The sequence below is a fragment of the Gorilla gorilla genome, chromosome 14 (genome assembly GCF_029281585.2).
Source record: "Gorilla gorilla gorilla isolate KB3781 chromosome 14, NHGRI_mGorGor1-v2.1_pri, whole genome shotgun sequence".
NCBI classification, from domain to species: domain Eukaryota; kingdom Metazoa; phylum Chordata; class Mammalia; order Primates; family Hominidae; genus Gorilla; species Gorilla gorilla.
In genome coordinates, this window is record NC_073238.2 from 111,945,430 (window position 1) to 111,969,716 (window position 24,287).

At 42.4% G+C, this 24,287-nt stretch overlaps 1 protein-coding gene across 8 annotated transcripts in view; it reads left to right on the forward strand.

Annotated features, from left to right (window-relative positions):
- Nucleotides 1–254: 254 nt before the first annotated feature.
- Nucleotides 255–24,287, forward strand: part of MBNL2 (muscleblind like splicing regulator 2) — a 173,751-nt gene continuing 149,718 nt past the window's right edge. For 7 of the 8 annotated variants that reach the window (XM_031001266.3, XM_031001265.3, XM_031001269.3 and 4 more), the window contains exon 1: nucleotides 259–736. The gene's annotated coding sequence lies outside the window, so the exon portion shown is untranslated. Of the gene's footprint in view, nucleotides 737–24,287 lie in introns of all 8 variants that reach the window. The other variant, XM_031001270.3, reaches the window with a different exon arrangement.

The window sequence follows — 24,287 nt, forward strand, 5'->3', positions numbered from 1 at the left end:
CTATAAGCATGTTTTGATTTTGAATACGCACTTGGGCTAGCACATTCTTCCTCAATAATGGAAATATCTAAATGTTTTGTAAGGTATTAACTGCCATGGCTGACGTTGAATTATTTTTCCTTTAAAAAACATATACATACGCTTTGTCAGATAGTCCAAGGACTTCAGTTTCATGTACAACCTGGATTTCTTTGGAATCTGCGGAGTTTGACATTTTCCCAAGTGTTCACGGTGCAGCTCCTGGCTTCGAGCTGGCTGTCTTCAAGGGTGTTTTCTTGAGCTACCCCTCTCTCTGCTCTGCCAATTATGTGCCACTTTGTCTTGGTGCTATGATTGCTTTCTTCTGAGAGGGAAATTCCTCTTTCATCAGTATGGATGCACTGTTTTTACACACTGCAAGTGCTGTGTTACTGTGTCAGTCATCCTATTAGGGCCAGTTTCAGACGAGTAGGGCTGACGAGCTGGCTGGGGATTGGCTGGCCCTGGCTGGGAGGGATTTGTCGGAAGGAAGGGCTGCAGCTTACAGCAACAGAGTTTAGACTGTCTTTGCTTCATCATCTGAAGGTAAAATTTTCCAGATACGGCAGACGGCTTTCAGAGTACAATAAACAGGGAATGAGAACTATTTACATGGAAGTTTCTTCCTCATGATGCGGTGGAGAAGCCTCGGCCACTTGGTTCTGCCAGATGTTCCTGGGGTTACTGTAAATGGGAAGGACAGGCAGAGCTAAACAAGGTAGGAGAATCGCCCCCCTTTTTTGAATGTTTAAAGAGTTTGCTGCAGTATGCTGCATTCCATGTGTGCTGCTTACGGGAGCCAGGGAAACTGGATTCCACTAATTCAATTGTAATACTTGCGGGGGACCCTGGAGTTTTACGTAACATTTTGATTTGAGAAAAAGAAATGGCAAAGCTTGAATCTATGCCGCCTGTTTGGGGTGAGGCAAGAAATCGAGTTTTTATGCAAAGAATCGATTCATTTATTATATTATTTTTTAAAAACCATTTGAATTCTTTGGAGCAATCTTATTTTCTTGCTGTGAAAAATTGTCATATTGCCATAGCTAGTTCCCAAATAGATAAAGTTTACATGGATCCTATTATTTGAAAACAGACTTGCAATTAAGGATTAAAAAAAAAATTCATGGTAAATAATCATCGGTTGAATGTTTGGCCAAACGTATGTGTCTATTTATTAAAAATTAGGGACCTACCTAGCTCTACAATGCTACAGCTTTAATTGAGTTTCAAAAGCACATTTTAAACAACCTAGCAAGAGGTAGCTTTCTGGCAAGTTTTCGATACTGTAGTTCAATGTTTACATTTCTTTTCCTGGCATGTCTGAGCCTTTGTTTCCAGCTTAAAAGTGGAACCATTATATTCAAAAGTAAAGCTGGGTTAATAATGCTTACTGCAATTATCTGATCTTTATGCATTTTTAATGAGAACACACAGCCAGCAGAATAATTTAATGAGGGCAGGCTAGCTTTTAAAGCTGTGTTTTCACTATGCCGAACCATATCAACTTTCTCGCTGAGAAGCAGCAGTGAGAAATGATGGAGAAGATTTATTTTTAACACACTTGGCCCAGGAGAAGGAAAGGATATATTTGCTAAAGAATTCTTTCTGCCCTTTTCCGTTTTAAATTTCTGCCAGGCATGAGGAAACTGTGCTTTTTTGTTAGGCCTCGGAAGCATGTGTTTACAATAAATGTGTAACATTTTTAGAATAGTTAGCAAGCACTGAAGCGAAGAAAAAAATCTGACTTGCCTAACCACCACCACCTTGAATGTTCTACAAGAAACATTACTGTCCCTTTAAAAGGCAAAGGTTAAGTGGAAAGCTATTTGTTAATTGGGTAATGTGTGTGTTTTGGGGACAATAAGGTTTTTAAAAAAGGCAGGGGGAGCATTCTTATAATCTTTAAATAAGAGGAAGTTTCTTCAGCTATCCTACTTGTTTTGCAAGGAGCAGTAGAACTACTCATTTAAATAAGGGCAATGCCACGTAGATTCTTCTAGACCCACTGTTTTTACTTTCAAGGAGAAGTGCAGGACACTAGCCCAGAACTTCTGACGTCATCCCCCAACTATTTCTGCTGTGTGTTCCTTTATTCGAGCTTGTGGAGAGGAATATTTCTTTATGTCCTGGCCAGGAACATTCTAACTCCCCACTGGCAGGACTTAAGTTATGTCTTTATATTTTTGCCTGTCTTTTGTAAATCGTAAACCTGTCCCCTCATAAATAGGGCATCTTCTTGTACCTGCCACATGTCGGGCCGGTCAGCACAGGTTTTCTGCAGGGCTTCTGGCTGGGCTGGCAAAAAGCAGCAGGGAGCAGGGCAAAGCTTTTTTTCTGGCCTGACTCACCCTTGGTGCAGCCCAGCGCTGCCACCTGGGTGGATGGTCCCCGGGGCCCTATTCCCAGTTGCTCCAGAGCCACTATTTAGGATCCAGGTTGTGCCACCAAGTTCAAGGCTGGTTGTGATGGTGAGAACAGCTGCTTTCATAGAAAAATCATCATGTCCTAGCACAGATGGCCCCAAGCAGGGGAAGTACAATACTGCAGGCTGCAAATCCATGTCACAGGTGGCAACCTTGGTCACAGAGATCGGGGGAAGGGTAATGTTTACAAAGGAACCTTTTAAAAAAGATTTTGACTGGAGCACATTGGAGTTCTCGGGAGTTCCCAAAGCTAATTTGTGTCTCCTCTCTGACTACTCACGTAGTTTTGAGCAAGTGCCTACCTTAATTTTTCTATCTTTTAATAGAATTGAATCATACTTGCTACACTTTGCCTCATCATTTAGCATTTTGAGACCTTGACCTTTTACCAAAAAAAAAAAAAAGTTGTTTGTCTCTTGGCACATTGAGCTATTGAAAGTACAAAGGGATAAAACCTCGGTATTAAGAAACTGTTGGCAAACGCCTTAGAGTATTAAGATACATAGTCATATACACAAAACCCTTCACTCTACTTTGTGCTCATGTAAATTTTTTAGGGATACTTATTCTTAGTTCAACAAATGAAATTTCCAAGGAAATCAAAGCGTTGTTGTTTGCATTTTTTCCATCGATCTAGTCTAATATACTAGAAGCTCTGCAAAGCACACTATTCTGGCCATAGGCCTTGTAGTGCCCAAAACATTTAACGCTGTTTTTCCTTTGACTTTTGTGTTAAATTTGTGAAAGTGGAGTAAATAAGAGAAAAAACAAGAGGGAAGGAGAAAAATATGCTTGTGAAATATACTGGTTAGGTAGCTTTACTGGTTAACAGCCTGTCTTCTCTCTGCTAGTTGTTTCAATTTGCCGTTGCTATGGTGAAAACAAATCAATATCACATGGCTACCAGCCAGTCCCGCGCTCAGGGAGCGCCATAGAAATTCAAGATCAGGTACTCAAGATTCCAAGCAAGAATTGGGAAAAGAGGATTTAGATGCTGAGCTTAAGAGAATTCCTTATTGTAGAATAAGTAGGTTCAATCTCGCATGCATTTTCTCTTCCTTTTTTCCTGTACTTTCCTACCGATAACAAGAAAAAGATGAAAAGGAAGGTATACTGATTTGTTTACATTTCCAAAATGACAAAACAGATTATCAACATAGAAATAGTTTGGCAACATTGCAAGGGGTGAAGGATTCTGATTCGGGAAAAGGTGGATAACTACAATACATGTTGGTTGTTGAAAACATAGTTTTGGGGGCCTTTACCATCTTCAGGTACAGCTACATGTCAGAGCTGGCTGGGTTGTGCCAAGCAGAGAAACCTGGCAACTCTAGGGGACAGGTGGGCAGTGGAGATAAAGGGGGTTATAAAAAGGTAGGGAGGTGTGGGCATAAAAATCAACAAGCAAGAAAGCCCAGAGAGAGCTGCAGGTCAAGAGTCAGGCCAGGCGAGCACAGAACCCTGCCCTGGGGCATGGCAGAACAGGAGAGGACAGTTCGCCCTGTTCACAAAATCTGCTCAAGACCCAAGGTAAAGGCCTAGCAAAGAAAGGCAGGAAATAGCTGCAAAGAGAAGTAAAGGTGTCATGGGCCCAGGCATCCTTTCCGGAAGGGTCGACTCAACTGGATGAGCATGGATGTCCACTGCTGGGGAGAGCAAAGAGCTTGATATTTTAATGCTTTGGTTTCTCTCAGAAGAATGAGGCAGGAAGACTTAACTGGGCTTTGTAAATTAGTTAACATACTATTTTTTTTCCTCCAGTTTTATACTCTTCTCAGTTTTTTTTTCTTTTTAAAAATGTGCACAAACTATTTGTTGCAGCCGTGATAATATTCGTAGTAAAGAGCCAAAGGTGCTGCGTGGCTGGGTCTGCATCAGGCCTGGGCCTCCAACTGCACGGCTCCAACTACACAGTTGTTTATGGAGACCAGTCCCGGCCTCCTCTGCTGAGAGTAAAAACAGGTGTGAAAGGTAAGGCCTAAGGGTTTCTTTTGTAAACCCGAGCTCTGAGGCTGATGGACGAGTTTTGGGCTGGCCTGCCCTCCTCAATACAGCAGAAACGCTTGGTAATAAAAGTGGACTGAATAATTTACCTTAGTGTTTTGACAAAGAATGCATTGTCTGAATTATCCTAGGTAGTATATTCCATCAATCAGTCAACAAGTGTTTATTAAACACCTCTGGGCTTCCCTGGCTTTTGCTATTTGGTGAGAAACCCAACTCAGTAACCTAATACCTGCCTTTGTGTGTGTGTACAAAAATAAATGATGCAAAATTGTAAGTTTCAAAGACTTGAATAACTTTATTGGCAAATATTAATTTAGTGTTGTTAACCATCAGATTAATTTTAGGCTTGGGGCAGTTTTAGTGATTGGGGGAGAACAAGAGATGGAGTTTTGAGTTTTAGATATCTGTATGTATGTACTTTCTTGACCTCTGTTATATTTCTCCAGATAAGTACTGTTTAAATAACATATAAAGATGTCAGATGAGCAATAGATAGATAAGAATGGTGCAAAAAAAATTCAAAATATGAAGCTACTGAGAGCAATTTCTGAGTCTCAGCACACTGAGTTTTGGCCCCAAAGTGCCTGGGGAAAATGGACATATCATCTAAAAAGCTGTAAATACCAGCCAACAACAGGAAGTCTTAGACTCCTGTCCCACACTTCTGAGCTGCAGGGTGTGGGGGAAGCCCCATGCCTTTATCTCACTGTCTCTATCTCTAGCAAGGAAACCTGTTTCCTGACTCTGCAGAATTTCGCTTTCCCCCTTTTTCCTTAAAAGCAGAGTTACAAAAAAACAAAAACAAAAAACAAAAAAAAAAACGACAAAAAAAACCTATTTCCTTTTGAAACACTAAGTTTTGGGTTTATTTGTTGGTTTTACCCTAACATCACAGTGAGTGTGTATTCTCTGGGCACAGACAAGCTGCGAGGTTCAGGGATGCAGCCTGGGGGAGAGCTGAGAGAGGAGGGTGAGGATGTAGCCATGTTTATAGAACTCTTTTCAGGCATGGGTCTTGGCAGACAGATGGGCAGATCCAAGGTTTATGGGCATTGACTGCAAGCTGGTTGCTGTAGAAGAGCTCCAGGGTGGTACATGACCTCAGAGGAAAAAGGGAGGAGTCAAGAACACTGAAAATGCTGCAGCCGTTTGCAATCCACAATAGCAAGGAAACAAGATATTTACAAATGAGATAAGGATGGTTAAGCACTCAAATGTCTTCAGAAGGAGAATTAACATATGTGTAGTTTCTTACACTTTACAAAGGGCGTTCACAGGCATTATCTTAATTAGCAGTTCAAATAGAAAGTTAAAAAGTGGGAGTCTAAACTTAGGGCACTCTGGCAAGGATGTGCTGGGTAAAGCTGCTGGAGGAGATACATTATAAACTGGATTTTTAAAACTTGGAGTTATTGATTTTTTTCCAGCAGCTAATTGACTTGAATTTTGAAGGACAGGAAAAACTTAGAACTGTCCCTGCGGGTGCACATGCTTGTCCCCAAATGCCTTCATGGGCAGCGTGTGCACTTAGACTGGACTTTGGGACCATTGGTAGCCTAGATGCCAAGGAAGAGCAAGAAGACAGGTTGATTCGCTTTGCTTTTTCAGCTCTGACTGCTAGGCATTCAAGCACAAAACCTGTGCTGGCTCTGCACCCCAGATGGTCACACAGCAGTAAGGTGCTTCTAGAACAGAAAATCCATGCGTAATTATGAATGGTCTGCAGGTCTGGGAAAAACCAAAGTCTACAAGGAGACCAAAATTCAAAGCATTCAATTTTCCCATGAGAGCATCTCATTGAGTTCTCCTAAGCCGGTTACAGGGAGTGGGGGGGGGGGGGGGGGGAATGAATATTTCAAGGGCATGTGTTAGAAACTGGCTGTTTCACATACATATCTCATTAAAATTTGAACCTAAGAAGAGCAGGAGAGCCCCACAAAGTTAATACTATCCCCAGCTGGCCAGTAGAAGAGAAGCTCTGAAAAGCTCTGACAGCCATGATCCCACAGCTAATACTTGGCTGAGCAAGTATTTAAACTCAGGCCCATAAGACCCCCAAGCTGTATAGGTAGGTGACATTATGTTTTTCAGCTGAACGAATGAAATTGAGAACATAAAAATAATTCATTTGCAGAAAAAAACCTCAAGGTGGAGGTAGGGGATTAATTATTTTAAAACTCTCAGCTGTACTTTATATAGTTTACATTACAATATGCAAATACTGAGTGTACTAGTGATAGTAACATATATATATCTTACATGTATATATCATTTCAGTTTTTATATTTATTATCTCTTTTTTTTTTTTGAGACAGAGTCGCACTCTGTTGCCCAAGCTGGAGTGCAGTGGCACTATCTCAGCTCACTGCCAACCTCTGCCTCCCGGGTTCAAGCGATTCTCCTGCCTCAGCCTCCCAAATAGCTGGGATTACAGGCGTGTGTCACCACACCTGGCTAATTTTTGTATTTTTAGTAGAGACAGGGTTTCACCATATTGGCCAGGGTAGTCTCGAACTCCTGACCTCAGGTAATCCACCCGCCTCAGCCTCCCAGAGTGCTGGGATTACAGGTGTGAGCCACTGTTCCTGGCCTATTATCTCTTTTAATGGTCACATTTTGCCCTCTGTTTTACAGATTCAATGAAAACTCAAACTGAGTAAGGTTAAGCAATGTGCTAAAAGTCTCATTGGCCACAAAAGTAGAAATAGTAGTCCTCAAACCTCTGGGAATCCACACATGTGATATTTAATGAGATAAATGAAATTAAACATCAGTCTGACTTGGAGTTTTCTTTTAATGGATGTTGTGTAATTGAGTAGAGCCCAACCCAAGCAATTTTGAGAAGACAGTAATATTTTTAATTAAGATATTGAATTATTCTAAACATCTATAAATTTCTGGCATCCTAGATGCAAGCTTCAATTAATCAAACTTAAAGTATTGATGCAATATATATTGTCTAAATGATTTACTACATATAATTTTCAGTGTTCTGAGAGTTCAGGAAAGTGGAGCTCAGTTTGGGTGGGAGTAAGAGATAAGGCTTCCCACAGGAAGAGCTGCCTCCTCTGGGTCTGAGTGGATGTATTTGGTCTGGATCCATGTCTCTAATGTGGTATGTCCACACCCCAGGCCAAGGGCAAGATTATTCACTTGGCAAGGAAATAGGTGAACTTCCATCTTATATATTATTTAGCTCATCCTTTAAAAATGTCAGTTTTCATGGATGTTTGATAATGTGTGTAACATATTCGCAGGGTTATGCAAGAATAATATTTATAAAGTAACCATCCTTAATGGTTGTTTCTGATCTAAAAAAAAAACATTCTGATAAGAATGTATAATCAAAAATGTTTGGAGAGGCCGGTGGTCAAAATCTCAGGAAGGAGGAATAGCATGATGTGGTGTAGTGGCCAGGAAGGAACCTTGACCTTGGAGATGGGGATGAAGTGTTAGGGTGCAGTGGGGAATAAAGTTAGATGGAGGGGGTGGAGTCAGGATATGAATGAGCTGAAGGGCCCTGTGGAAGAGTTTAATTTCCTTACCTATAACATCACATCTAATGCTTTATAAAGATTCAATTGGGACTTGTAAGATAGGGTTAGAGGTCAGAACATTTGTAACTAGTGATGTCACCGGCTAGAAAACTTTCGCAATATTCCAGGTACAAAGTGGAAAAGGTTTGCATTAGCATGAAAAATGAAGGAGAAAGGGCAAATCCAAAAGGCATCTTGAAGGAAAAATAATAGAAGGCAGTGAGAACTTAGAAGAGTGAAGCTGGGCCGGGCACAGTGGCTCACGCCTGTAATCCCAGCACTTTGGTAGGCCAAGGTGGGTGGATCACCTGAGGTTGGGAGTTTGAGACCAGCCTGACCAACATGGTGAAACCCCATCTGTACTAAAAATAGAAAAATTAGCCGGATGTGGTGGCACATGCCTGTGATCCCAACTACTCGGGAGGCTGAGTCAAGGTAATCCCTTGAACCCAGGAGGCAGAGGTTGCGGTGAGCTGAGGTCACGCCATTGCAGAAATTCTAGGAGGAGTGATATCAATGGTACCCTGACAGAAATGGGAGTGGTCTGAAAAAGGGACCAATAAATGGGAATAGGGTTGAAGGAGGGTGGGCAATGATGAGTTTTTAGATTTGAGAATGGTGTTTTTAGCTAATGATGGAACATCTAAGTGGAGATGTCTCATAAACATTTGACAATGTGGGAATGAAGAACAGCCTGGACAACAGGCTACAAATACAAGCTCAGACACACCTGTGTTGAAGCCGTAGTTGAAGCCATTGATGCTCACACCTCGTGAAAGAAGGCAGCATGAACAGAGATAGGCAATGACGAAGGATGAATCTTGGGGAACATGGCAAGGGCCCAAAAGAGAATAAGAGCTAGCAAAGAATCAGAAAAATAAATACCCACAAAGGAGCAAAACTGCTTTTAAAAAATGAACAACCAATACTATTAAGCACCATAGCCTAGTCTCCAGGATTCCATAAGAAAACAGTGTAGTCTCCTGGGTTGAACTACTCTCCTGCACATAGCTTTTCATCTCTGGCAAGGGTTTCTGGCTGTGGTCCTTTTGGAGGCAAATATTGGTTCAGAATCTTGTTTAGAGCCACAGAATATTAGATAAGGGAACCTTCGTAGCTGTATCTCTCGTATATACAGTTGACTTTTTAAAAGTCGATCTTCACTAATAAGCAGAGAGAGTATTTAAAACCAATAATTATCAATACTTCTGCATCCATCTCTCAAAATGTGTATATTTTGGGGATGTTACTGGTTAGAACAGTAATTCCAGAGTGATTGGAGATATCACTTGACACTGGTCATCCTGTTCTCAAAGACCCTGGGGATTCATTTATTTCTGATTCTAGCAGTTCTCAATTGAACCCAGCCATAAGGACTCCTCTGAAGAAAATAGCCTTTCATGATGAGAAAGTACTTGAAGTATGCAAATAGATTGATGCCGTCACACCAGACACCTACCATAAGTAACAAGACAGCACTTCTCAAACTCTCATGTGCCTGCGAATCACCTGGGGATCTCATTAAAAATGTAGACTCTGATTCAGTAGGGCTGGGCTGAGGTCAAGATTCTACATTTGTAACAGGCTCCAGGTGATAAAGCTGATGTTCATCCAGGAGGCTCCAGAATACAATGGCTGCTTTGGAAGTGTCACTGCCACAATGTGAGTGGCAGCAGATCACTGGGTCTGGGATGGCTCCTTGGAGGATCTTCTGGCAGTCTGGAGACTGGGACCTACCTCCTCCACACAGCAGGTCTTTCCAGGCTGTTCAGCCTCAGAGTGAAGCTGAGGTTGAACTGATATATCCCACCAGCCTTGCACCAACGTGGCTGGGGCTGAAGGCATGAAGGCAGGGACTTCAGCAGCTGCAAGCAGTTCTGTGGCTACACACAGCCTGTCTCTGGCTATCTCCCCATTCCTGAGACGTCTATCTTCTCAGTGGACACAGACTCTCACAACTTCCCCAGGAGATTTGGTTACTGCCCTCAGGGAAGGCTGTTGTGTTTATCTGTCCGCTCCAGAGTTGTTGTTTTTTTTTATCCTAAGGAATATATGCATTATAAACCGGCCTTAGATTCCTTTTCTTCTGGATGGTGGTCAGAACTGGAGCCCAGAAGTCTGATGTGCCTACTTGCGTCCTCACATCCTTGGTGAATTAGGTCCAGGAGCTCTGACACATTCATTCCCTAAGATGTAGATAATGCCATTCTCTCCTCCTTCTCTCCAAAGAATGTGAAGGATAGAGAGGAAGGGTTATATGCCATTAACATCGCATTTATTTTAAAAATGCTAGTTTTAAAGTCTTGTAATAGAAATGAAGACATTATGAGAAGAGACAGCTGTCTAATGAAGTAGCTTAAGTGAAATGCCCAGGCCTGATTGTTGAGTCTCATACCTTGTTACAGGTCATCCATCTCGTGCCCCTGTCTGTCCTCCCTCCTTTCAGATGCCTCGTTTCCCTGTGTGTCCCACATGTGGCCCCCTCTTTCCTAGAACCAGGAGTCAAGCTAAACTGATTTAGAGGAAGTCTTCCCTACCCAGATGCTCATTTAGTCCACACACAGATGGCCGGTATTTTTATGCATTTTTAATTTACCAATAACCTTTTAGGAATGAAACAGAACTAACATTTATTGAATTTATTGAGCACTTACTATATGGAAAGTCCTCCTCTGCTGATAGCTTCATGTATATCAACTCAGTTAAACCTTTTCATGAGGAAAATGAAGCTTAGAAAGACCAAGTTACTTGCCAAGGTTACAGAATAAGGGGCAAAACTCAAGATGGCAGGATGGAAACATGCAGCCCTTGTCCACCAGTTCTTACTTGGGGATTGCAGCAAAAAGGGTTTGCTTTAGAAAAACTTCCCTGACAGTTGTAAGTACTGTTAGTGGAGCTCACTAAATAGTTAAATAGACATAAACAAGCAATTACTGGCATACTGTGCAGGCATGAGTTCAGTTTTAGCCAGAAGTCCCTCCTCACAAAGGGACTTGGTATATTGCCAAGGATAGCTAGGGCATCATCTCCACTATTTGCTGTGATTATTTGTCGACCTTTTTCTTACTTGTGACGCTATGTGTGTATGTGTGTGTGTGTGTGTGCGTGCATGTACATTGAATGAACTTAAACAACTTGATGGATCTCAACATTTAGACACCTTAAATAGATACCATAGGTAAAAGCTCGTTATCAACTGTAAGACCTATTCCAAAGTGAAATGTTTGTGCTGTTGTGATTTTGTTGCTCTCTATGAGAATTCTTAGAGATCCCTTTTTTCTTTGACTTCCCTTCCTGTGCAGTGCCGTTTTCTTTGATGCTCTCGCTTCAGGCTCTCTTTTTCTTTTATATATATATATATCTTTTTATTATACTTTAAGTTCTAGGGTACATGTGCACAACGTGCAGGTTTGTTACATATGTATACATGCGCCATGTTGGTGTGCTGCACCTATTAACTCGTCATTTACATTAGGTATGTCTCCTAATGCTATCCCTCCCCACTCCCCCCACCCCACAACAGGCCCCGCTGTGTGATGTTCCCCTTCCTGTGTCCAAGTGTTGAGCAGGCTCTCTTTTTCTAGTGCTCTGCATGCTCCTGCGCTAGCCCATGGTCTCTTTTCTAATGTCCTGTTCTCTCTTCCAAGTCTGTACCTGGCACCCCTACTAAATGGCACACACAGACACCTCATATTTCTGGGGTTCTAGTCACACCTGGGTCTTAGCTGGTGGAAGGGACTATTTATTTTCCCCCTTAGGAAACCAATCATTTGAAGCCTCAAGTATCAGCTTCCTGGCAGCCACCACAAAGACCATCCCCTCAGGAAACAAAACAAGCTCTATCTCTAGAGTTTCCCTGTTTTTTTTTTTTTCTTTAAAGTTCCCTGGTGCAAGTAGGCTGCAATTAAGAGGCAGGATCAAAGGGACTGGCTGCCTCTGGGGCTGCTGGGACCAGCAGAGAGCTTTGGTCCTTTTAACTACTTACTTCCCACAATGCGTGCTACTCTAGCTGCTTCTTTGTTCTCCTGGGTACTCAAGTACCAGAATGGTGGTTTGCTGTGGGAAGACACATTAGAGTCAATGGAAGAACTTTTTCACATTACACAGGATTCTGACAGCCCCACCACACCACTCCTTGGAGATCCACCCAACTGACAAAAAACACAAATATAAGGTAGAAATTAGAAGGAAATCCCAAGTGGGAAGGCATCTGAGGGATTCTTAGCACAATTCCTGTCTACCCTCTTCCCCAGCCCTGACAAGCTATTTCCAGCTATTGTGTATCTTTCTTTATTGACCGGACAATCATGACCCTATGGCGCATACAAGCCATAACATTTTGTTAGAAAATTCTTCTTCATGCTGAAATGAAATGGGACTCTGTAACCTGCACTCTTCATCCTTGTTCAGGCCTTTGGAGTAACCCTAAGCAAATCAAGTGTCTCTTTAGGAGGCGAGCCCCTTCACGTATTTGAAGATGTCAGAATTCCTCTGACAGGACCAGTATGGCACCTCCCTAATTCATGATAGAATACCTTTATATATGCAACCCAAGACACTGAGCTTCTCTGGCAGTGTTGACCCATTGTAGACTCAAATTGAACCTTGAACCAGCTATGATAAGAGAAAGAGGTGGGGCTCTTTAACTTCTCTCAGCTCGGTTCAGGCCTGAGCACAGTGGAGGGGGGGGGGGGGGGCGGGGGTAGTGAATAGATGAAGGTAAAGTGTGGCGGGACAGATGATCTTCCACAACTGCCTGATGGGATGCTTTAAAATTGTTTTCAGTCCCAACCACAGGTAACAGCCCCCTCCAGAAATCCCTGGCAATGTACGGGACACTGGCTTGCAAAATTATCCACAAGGACAATAGACTGATCGATCGAGATTTAAATAAACATACATGCAGAGATAGATTGAGGTATTTCTTCACATCAACCATTTGAATAACACACTCGGGCAGTGTTTAGAGATAAGGTACACGTTTTTGGTTTTCTTCCGTCATCGTCTATGTTTTTTGGTTCAACGATCATTTTCGCAGTAGCGCTCAGTCCTCCCGAGTTTCTCTGCGGCTCTCAGCAGCTTAGAGACACACTTCGCCATCAGTAGGTGCCAAGGTCACTGGAGGAACTAATTAATCCCAGCTCCAGTCAACAGCAGGCTGCACTAACCTGCCCTCCTTCCTCGTAGAAGGAGAAACCAGGAAGGATTTCCTCCCTCAGTTCCGCCCAGGCCTTCTTAGGGACACGCAGAGCAAACAAAGGAAGGGTGAGGAGGGGTGTTGAACCATTTCTCTACGAGGTGACCACATTTTCATGTAGAGAAGGCCCAGAGCTTGATCTGAAGCTTTCAGACTTGAGTTGATATTTAACATAGAGATCCCCAGGCCCCTAGTCTATCACAAACTCTGTCTTTTTTTTTTTTCCTCTGTACTAGTATTAGTTTTATTAATGCCCTATAAACCCAGCAAGCATGATTTGCCAGGCTAAAAATTTGCCTTTTTAACAAAAATTGCCAGCTTTCTAGCTGACCACTCAAGAGCATGAGTTTTCCCCCCTCAGGGTGAAATTTATGTTGTATAACGCAGACCTCATTCAATAATTGATCAGAAAATGTAACTGAGAGGAGTGATTATTTTTGGAAACATTGACGACCAATAACCCAAGATACAAAGTTAGAAAACATTGCCATTTAAAACCTTGTAGATACCGGAATTCTTGTGAGTCCCCTTATCCAGGTACATGTTAGGTCTTGAGTTAATTGCTCTGCGGCTGTGGATTTTTATTTGATGTTCTGATCTCTTCCTTCCAGTTTGATAAATTAGTGTAGAAAGTGGGAGAAAAACATGCCGGCGCAGCCTGTGCGCTTTGTCAGGTTAACAGAATGGAGTCCTGCTCTGGCATCAGTCAGTGCTGTTGTCCAAACCCTCTGTGGCTCCTTCCTCCCTCCCTGGGGCCCAGAGCTGCAGACGCTAGAGGGGCATTGGCCTGGGAGTGAGGTTCCCGCTACAGTTTGGAGAACCCAGCAAATCCTGGAGTTAGGTTTCTGACGCTCCCCATCTTGCTCCCTGGTTACAAACAAACAAACAAACAAAAAAATCAAAACCATATGTTCAATACGCTGTCAGCCTTCTAGTGAACATGTTGCCGTTAAATAATAACCGTCAGCCTATCCGCAAATTTGACGGTGATGGGCGTTGGAGCTGACCTGCCCTGGCGGAGGCTGGGGAGGGTGGAGAAGGGCGATTGTGTTTGCTTCCTTGCTCAAAATGGCATGTCGCTGGAAGCCTTCCAGCTCCTAATGGTGGAGGCATAGCAAGGACTGCATTTACCGACTTATTTCCCTCTTTTTTTTCACGTATTCCTTCTTCCCCTCACATTTTCAGGACTGAAAATTAGAAACACTTTTCTCCTACACACAAAATTACTCCCTCACACACACTTTATTTTTCCCCTGCTTTGAAGTGACAGTTGCTGCAAGAAAAGGTTTCTCTCAGAAGAGCACAGGCTGTCCTGGCCAGAACGAAGGGGTTAATTTAAAATACAGCCAGCTAGGTAGTCCTAGGGGCGTGCTTTCCCTTGGGGTTGGGGGTGGTATCTGAAAGGTTGGAGGGGGTGCTCCTGGGGCTCGGCTAATATTTTATTTCTTCATCTGGGTGTGAGATGTACAGATGTGTTCACTTTGTGAAAATCCAGTGAGCTGGATACAGGATATGTGGTCTTTTTTTTTTTTTGTCTTTAATAAAGTTTTTAAAATGTAGCTGGCTACCTTGTACTTTGTATTATAAGATAAAGTTCGTGGGAAGATAGTCCTATATTTTTATTCTGTTCCCACTTGGACCTCCACTTTTTATTCATTTCTCTCTTCTGGAACCTTCTGGGCTTCCAGCAGTGGTCTCTGTTCCCGCCTATAATCAGAACCATGAAGGCTCATGACAGCCAGCTTATCATTCTACCCTGGACCAGACGGAAGTTAATGCTCCAAATTAGAAACTTGAAAGGAAATTATCAGTGCTAACTAATAATGATGCTGACAGTAATAATAACAGTTACTTTGTCATTATATACAAAACATCTCCTTGTTTCTCCCTATTTTTATTTTATTCAAATGCATGAAAGCTTTGCTTAAGAGACTCTTTTTTTTTTTTTTTTTTTCTATTTGGCAATCAAGACAAATGGAAGGAAGGAAGAGTGTGGGGACAGCAGATGACAAAGCCCTTTGCCCTTTTCTGGCGGTGTATCCCTAGATTAGCCTGTTAGTCTGTTTAAGTCAAGGGATTGCAGATCTCAAAAAATAAATAAGGATGGCTAAGGATGGCAGGAATGCAAAGTTTGTGGGTCATCAACACAGATTTGAATCCCGGGGTCCCGTAGGAAGCATGAGTTACCAAATTCATTGGACCTCTGGTTTCTTGTGCCCACCTCTCAGGATTTTTGTGAAGATTTGGTAAAACAATGGACCAGAATTGCCTTGTGCATGGTGAGGGACCCTTTGTCAGTGGGAAGGAGCTGATGGCATTGTTAATTTAAGGACCTGCTCTGCCAGGGCAAATGTGTTCTCCTTAATGAAGCTTTCATTGGCTATAGAAAAGTTTGCAGGAAAAAGAAATGTATGAAAGATAGTGGATGAGGAGAAAATTATTTCTTAAGTCTTTCCCATTTCCTTTCCCCCTCATGGAATTTATACTCTACCATTACAGGTAAGATGTGTAAATAAATCACCATGGTGAAGGTATTATGCCACAAGGGAGGTATAAGGTGCCTGTGAGATTAGTGCCATCCAAGTAAGGCAGTCAGGGAAGGCTTCCTGGAGGAGAAAACATCTGACATGGCCTTGAAGGATAAATAAAATCACATTGTGTGCACCTGAAAAGCACCCATGCAGGTTTTTCTGGAGCATGAAGTGCAGTCTAGGGTGTACTTGGCATGGACTAAATTGTGAATGACTTTGAATGCCACCCTATGTATTTCAAACTTTATTCAGAATGCAGCAGAGAGCCACCAAATATTTTTAAGCAGGTAAATGAGGGGTCAGACAATGCTTTAGAGAGATAATTCCATGAGCAGAGTTTAGACCTGAGAATTGCAGACGCTCAGGCAGGTCATGAAGGCATAGGCTGGGATAGCAGCAATGAGAATGAGGTGCTGTGCTGAGGCCAGGAGCAACTTACGAAGAGCATGGGCAGGATTGACTGGGGCCAAGGGAAAGGGAGGGAGTCAAAGCCGACCTGGACACGATCAGCTTAGAAAACAGAAAAACCAGTGATGCCAATGGCATAAACACACAGGAGGATGGGGGAAGACAATAAAATTGGCTCTGATCATTAAGAGTTTGAAGTCGGAATGTCCTCTGAGAAGTATGGATCTAGGCTTCTGTAGCGCGCGGAGCCCAATGTATATTTGGAATTCATCCACAGAAGACTGATGTTTGAAATCATAGAGGAATTGAGATAGCAAAGAAAACAAGTGCAATCTAGAAAATGGTAGACGACACAGGCTTGGGAAAGCCTTACATTGAAGGGAATTTCCTAGGCACACTTCCACTGGCACAAAAATCCAAAGTGAAGAGCATTTCATCCAAGGTGAGGGCACCTTGGAACAGGTGTATGGGCCTCATAACCTCTCTCAGTGCCTTTGGATCTGTGACAAAGGATCATGCTATTCACTGTGTCATAGATTAAGGCTTCCTGAAACCAGGTGAGAATGGGAAATGGTGGCAGATCCTAAAGAAAGTTCAATAAAGATGAAGACCGGGCCCAGTCCTATGAGGTGCAGAAGCCAAGACAACGCCTCTGACCTTTGGGAAAGTCCCTTTTTGGAAGAGTGCTGCGTGGGCTGCTGAACTGCAAGGCACCAGGGAAGTGGAAAGTGAAAATGATTAGGTAGGGAGTGGGAGACAGGTAGCGCAGCCAAGGGGGAGATGGCGGTGAGCAGAGAAGAGGCAGGGATAAAGTAAGCAAGTTTAGGTTGGAGGGCAAGGTGTGCTGGGCTGCCTGGTGGCACCTGGGGCAACTTTTGGCTCATGGAGGCTGCCTGCTGGGGATTCATGAGCTGAGGCCACTGGGAAAAAATGGTTTTTGAAAATTGATAGGCTTAAGTATGATTCTGTTCTACCAGGAAAGGTGAAAAACATCAGATAAATGTGAAGGAAGGTGGTGAGGTGAGGTCTAAAGGCGTCTCCAAGGGGGCTTCCAGAGGCCTTTGCCTTGAAATGAATTCTGCTCTACTCAAAATAACCGTATCGGAGAGGGGTCAAGATGCTACATCCAGCCCCACTGCTAATCAAAGACGATCTCTGTATTACCACAGGCATAACTGCAATACAGAGACTGCTGCTTCTTTCTAAAGTGCTATACAAATGTTTTTTGTACTATTGTTAGTTTATTATTTTCTTTAGCTTTTCCCTTCATACTACAGGGTATCAGCAAAGGCTAATTCATGTGCCTAGATAACTCTTCTCCTAAATAACAACCTGCCAATATAGATATCTCATATGGAATATTTTTAATGTCTCCTTATAGTAATCTCCATGCATTTTAAACTTGAGCCAATGTCTGATAAGTAGTAGATGCTCAATAAATAATGTTTGTGGAATACTTGTGAATGACTGAAGTGTTTTAGTATTGAGGCAGGCATTTCTCTAGAAAATTATTAGCTATGAGTCATACTCACAGAAATCCATAGTCCATCATCTATACAAATATACCCAGAAGTTTATACGGTGATGAAAAATGAATGCATTTTTCCCCTGGGAACATATGCATCTCTATGAAGTTGTGCTTTAGTGCTAAAGAGAGGCCAGCTATGCTCCAATCCCTTCAACCAGGGATCTTTTTTCATTTAAACTTCAAAGAAGTTTGGCTGATGAAGGCTGTGGACAGAGAGAAACTAAGTGTGAGATACGTGAACTGTGAGTTCTCTGGAGCGTCCTAACTCGTAAAATAAGTTTTAGTTGCTTGAGTGCTGTAGGATAGACACTTCTGGTTATGTGTGGCTGCACAAAATGTACAGCACGTCTGACAAAATGGATTGACCTATTTCTTTGCCCTTGAGGGCCACTCGAAAACTTAATAAAAGACAAGCACATCCACAGACAAACCCAGAATAAGATTTGTAGCCACTGGTACAAGGTTGTATTTCTGGACTATATTCACCTCTCCACCCAACTCCAACCCCAGGAGAAGAAGTTGTATTTTCTTTCCATACCTATTTCAAAAGCTCTCCCAAGTTACTCCGAAGGTTGATTTTGTTAGATACACATACTCTTGGGAAGCTTGTTAGAAGGACAGATTCCTGGGCCCCACCCCAGACTTCTGAATCCTAGGCCCCACCTCCCATGATTCTGACTCGGGGAGTCTGAGGTGGGGCCTAGGAACCCACATTTATTGCTAGACTACACAGTGATGTTGACACAAATTATTCACAGACCTCCTGGCACAGGGGTTAGGAGAACATTCAAATCCTGCACCCAAATCCTGGCTCTGCCACAGACTAGCTGCGCAACTTCAGGCAGATTTTGACATCAATTTGAATCTCAGTTTTCTTATCTTTAAAGTGGGGGTAATAATTCCCACTTCTTTGGGCGATGCTTGGGATTAAATGAGATCACCTCATGTAACTTAATTACATGAGAAAGTACTTTCTACACTGCACAAAATATACATTAAATACATAATAAATAAGATATAGTTCTCTGGGGTGGACATAAAGCTATTAGAGAATAACCACCAATGAATGCTATAGACCCTCTAAGCAATTCTAGAAAGAGCAGGGGCTTTGACATGACTATTTCTGCAAATTCTTAAAGGCTTGATATCCCTCACAAAGATCCCATTGTTCTTTTAGCAAAATGCAAGAAGGCTTTTTATTCTACAAAAGACATTTGGGAATGTTTACATTTGAAGGAGATGGTAAAACACTGGAGCATGTTACCCAGACTAAAGGAATCATAGTATTTCTAGGATGATTGAAATGTAGCTGCTTTTGAAAACAGGAGGGCTGGGCTACATTTGGAAAGTTTCATGTAGTGCATGTGTGAAAATGAAGCACTTGAACGAGCTCCGTGATAGGCCATGCCTTGAGCTGTTTTGGCACAGATAAAATTGCTTCTGTCCTCACTCGGGCTGTTTTTAGGTTGTTCAAGCAGATGGTAACTGGCTTACACAGGGGCCAAACTCCTGAGCTTAAAACTTTTGGAAATGAATGACTGACTGAATGAATGAATGAATGAACTTCCTCTGGGTCCAGGAAACACTCCCATTATATCTGCCATTCCATTCTAGCCCTCTGGTCCCTCAGGAAAGGTTAGCCTCTTTGTTGCTCAGAGCATGAAAATGTAAGGATTGGTTCAAGGTGTTTCCTGGAACTGAAGTCCCCTTCCTTCCTGGATGTGCTGACCCAGTTGCCTGTGTTGGAAGACTCAATATCACATGTCCTTTTTTTTCCCCACTGAGAACCCATTAGCAGCAGAGATACTTTCACAAGTTAGGTGTTTGCTGGAGCTCTGGGTCATAAAATTTGGGTCACACACAACCAAGAGGAAAGAAGTGTGGTACAGAGTCCATTTGATCAGCACACAGGGAGAAATAAGAACAGAAACGTGAAAAAAAATTCAAAACAGAGGAGGGAGTGCAAAGAAAAATGTATGCTACTCTGAAATCTAAGTCTCCATTTCAGCTTTCAGTTGAGAAAGGTTTTCAATATTTTCCAAATCAAAGTATATCTACAGATCTTCAAATCCATTGTGAATCATTTTCAAAAGGCTTAGTCCTTTCATTCAGAGCACTGATTAAAATCCAACTGTGTGCCTAGTATCCTGATGCTAGGTAATGAAGTAAAACAATCATGATTGGTAGCAATGGAATTGAGCAGTTAAGACACACATATGCATAAACATTGCACACACACACACGTGTGCAACACAGGCATGCACCCCAAAAGCCATTGGAGAACCCTGAGACCAACCCTATTTCACTTGGGCCCTGGATACTTGCTGCTTCATTTAAGGTGGGAAGGAGGGAGGGGCCATCAGAGTTAGGCGAGTCGGGTCTGACTCCAATTGGAGTGGGCCTTGTGTTGAGCTTAGAAGGATGCCTGGTTTGAGATAACTGTGCAGGAGAGTGGCATACATCCCATATCAAAGGAAACCGCTCAAACAAAAGCCAATAGGAGGAAATGAGCTCTTATTGTGTGCACACATGGGGTTCCTCCGAGAGGAAATTGCCTGATTGAGGACACTTCCGATGCCTTCTGAAGCAACAAGGAAAGGCTAGGCCCATGTTCCCACAACTCGGAGAAGGTGTCTCCCTCAACCCTGGGCTAGCTGCAGTGAAATGGGTAGGATTTTGACAACACCACTGCCCACCCCCAACACACTCCTAGACCTCCAGAAACTTCAATTACAAAATGTGTCTTTGGAACCCAAAAGGCGATGTTCTTCTTTGTGCTTTAGGGTGTTTAGATCTAGGAAAGAGGAGGGAGCGGGCACGTGGCTCAAATATGTTGCTCTCTTCATAGCCAAGGCTCCCGCATTTCTTGGGCTGCATCAGGCAACTGAGACACAGCCTGTGCCTTGCAGGGTCACCTTGTTACCAGGATCCTGTTGACTCTCTGGTGCAGGTCAGGCCAACTGAGATGATGGCCCTGGATCTGCTCAGAGGGGTTTTACATTCAGTCCCCTCAGCTAGACAATAGAGGCATCAACAATCCTGTTACCTGCCGTCTTCTACCCAAAATATAATCCTGACCCTGAACTTGTGATTTTGCAGGGCACAGAGTGGTGTCTGAGACTCGTCCTCGGCCCCATGTGGAACACAGAAACATCCCCAGTCCCCGAGAAATGTAGGGTCTAGAAGAGGAGCATACATTGCAGTTGACATAGCAGAATGAGGACTTCCTGGGTCCCGGGAGCCCCCCGGGGTTGGGGATGAGGGTACCTAAGAGACATTAAAAGAGCTTGGAATAAGCAGGACTTACTTGTTCCTTTTTTTTTTTTCCCCTCCTGTACGTTGCTTGATTGACAGTTTGAGAACAGTTAAGCTTGGATCTGTGGGGATGCTACTATAACTGGCATGTATTATGGAGTCGTTGTCCAATGACATCATCCTCTGAAATTGGTGCTGGTGGAAGGAAAATGAAAGCCGACTGAGCAGGGCTCCGCGCGCGGCAGTCCCTCCCCTCCACTGAGCGCATGCGCTCCTGTGCAGGCGTCTCCTTCTTGCCCTCTATCAGCCTGAAGCCCCAAAGCTTGGGCATGAGCTCAGAGTGTCACCAACCCAGCCAACCCCTCCCATATATCCCCCACTCCCCAAGTGACTATCTGCAGCGGTGGCCAGTGGCAGGCACGGACAGTGGATGTGGGAGAGAGAGTTGAACAAAAGACAATGTCCCTTGAACATATCAAGTTCCACTGCAGTTTAGGTAGATGCATTTTCAATTTACCCTGGAGGATGAAAAATCAAGGTTCTTAGATTGCCTTATGGACTGCTCCTGACGGCTCATTTATTTAGTCAGTCAACAAACCCTAAGTGAGTAGCCAGTATGTGTCGGATGCTGTACTAGGGGTTGTGCTACAAAGATGCATTAGCCTGGCTGCTATTCTGGCCAGATACAGCAGCAACAAGGTCAGCCTCAAGGAGGTGAGGATAAATGGAAAGGGGGCACAAGGATCAGGGAGGACAGGACTGGCTGGCTAGGGTAGTAGGGGTAGGGAACAGGGCTGGTCATGATTTTCCAACAAGGGATTTGAACTGGGTCTTGGAGGATGCCCCATATGCCAGAAATCAACGAAAGTGGAGAAGCACGTCAGTCTTCTAATTAGCATGTTCCTTCTAATTAGTTGCTTCTAAGGCTTATCAAGTTGCATCTATAAGCTAAAACTAATAGGCAATTGAGCATTTAACAGTTTCTTTTTCTTTTCTCTTTTTCTTCTTTCCTCCCCACCCTTGGAGGGGGAAATATCAACAATGAATTAAGAGCTAAATTTGCCAGCAAATAGCATTATATGGATGCAGAGAAAGAGGACTATTTTGCTCATCCTGGATAGGGCTGGGTAACTGAGAATTTTATCCTCCGGCATGGATCTTATTTTGTTATCATTCATCAGAAGTGGCAGGAGAAAAAAGGTGGACGGAAACTTCTCTGTGGGCTTCTACATGTTCTCCCTACACTTCTGTCTTTCACAGTATCAGAAAGGCAAGGGGGAAAAAAAACACACCCTGGTTCTTGATCATAGTAAGGACAGTATTTTACCCTCTCTTTTGGCTAAAAATGACCAAATAAAAAACAGATTCATCTCATGTAACAACGAATAATGGTGGTTTCAAAGTCCTCACAGTTTAAAGGCTAATTTACAGGATTAGGTCATAGACATGCTTGTAAAATTCCAATGTGATTCTTTAGTCATATTTAATTTCAAATATTATCACACACCAACGATAAAAATTTTAAGAAACCTGCTAGTGAAATATTTTCAATGAATTTAAGTTTTCTTGCATTTCAAACATGATGACTTTTGTAGCTGTCCTGAATAAACACAAGCTGTAATTTTGAAAGCAACAAATTGACGGATGCAGAGAGGAAACCAGGCCAGTGTCTCGTTAACACTGCTGAATAGATCAAGATCAGAAAAGCCAAGGAAAGCCTGTCATCTGCTAAGAGAAATCGCGAAACAAATAGAGACAAGTCAACTTATAGTCAGTATGAATCCCCTAACCATTGAACTTCACTGAGAACCATGAAACTTTGACTTTTTTCATGTATGAACAGCACTTTTGTGCCTTTGTTTTACAATGTAGACCAACGACTAGATAATGTGCCTTGTTCTTCATTGACTTTGTAATCTCATTCTTTGCCACAAATATAATGGCCTGTTTGTTTTGCTGCTGGTGCACATTGGTCAAAGAATCAGACATTTGTTTCACGGTGCTTGTTTTGAAGAAATCAGTTCTGGGTACATCTTTACACTGCCCATAAAAACAGGGGCTTATCTGGGTGAGAGATACACCAGGTCTGCACTGGGATGGGCTTACATTTATCCACTACTATAGAAAATGAAATTGAAATATAATAAAACTGCATTTTAATCTAATTACTGAAGAGCTTGAATTATAGACTCTTCATAAAGATGTACAGTTTTATTCATTATAATGACACACAGCAATTTGAGCTGGCCAAGAGTATTTTATCTAATAATGACCATTAAGAAGTTCTTATTAATAAACAGATAAGAATGATTTATAAGTAAGATTACAGGTATTTTATCTAAATAAATAGTAATAAAACTGAGAAGTTTGGTCTCAGAAGTAGGGTAAATAGTCCCATTAGGATTAGGTTAAGACTTAATTTCTTCAACAAGCACACCCTCTCTGCCCTTTTGTTAATAGTTCAAAAGTAAACTTTAGCCTAGTCTATAAATGGTTTCAACTCACAAAGGAATTCTGATCAGTTGGTGGTGGCTGTCTGCCTCAAAACTTGCTTGAAGAAGTTTTTGGGTGCCAAGTCTAAGCTCCCAGGGAAAAAGTGCTGGGATCACTTAGTGATACCTGCCATGGACAGGATAGGGGGAAGGGAGGAACAGATACTATTCATTTGCTACCCTTGGCATATCATAGGCTATTCCAAATGGTTACAAAGCTAGGATTCTCACAAAAGTCATCCCCAGTCTTCTCCCTACGAAAGCATAATAACTTTTATGTTGCTGGTAACAATGTTTCTAGATGTCACCACAATCCTGAAGTTGAAGGTTCTTTCTGCAAGGGTGGTAGCCATTTCACTATCTTAATTCATTTAGACCCTAAGTAAGGAAATTGAATTTACTAAAGGTAGCCATGTACAATGCATTTTTATTTCTACTAAGTTGGAGGAATAAAATTATTTAACAACTCTTCTTTCTCCTGAATTTGATATTTAGGCAGGAGGAAGGGCTGTTACATTGGATTGAGTCCATCGAAATGGTATTTTAATATTTCATTTTAATTTTGCTTGTAATTATTATTGCACTTTTTGAAAGAAAATACTTAGTTCCTTCCACTGAAACAAATCTGAAATTCAGAGCCAAGTCCACGCAGCAGCACAATTTTCAATTATTTTGAAGTTAAGTAACAGATGATGAGTAGGACAAAGGAAGGGAACTAGTGCCTTTAAATCACCTACTATGTTTCAGGCACTTTGATTTACTTTCAGAAGGTTTTTCTCCCTAATTTAATGCTCCCAGCTACCTAAGAGATATATGGCATTACTACATTTTATAGATAAGAAATGTGAGGTTTAGAAAGGAACTGTTTGTTCATTGTGGAACTTAAATT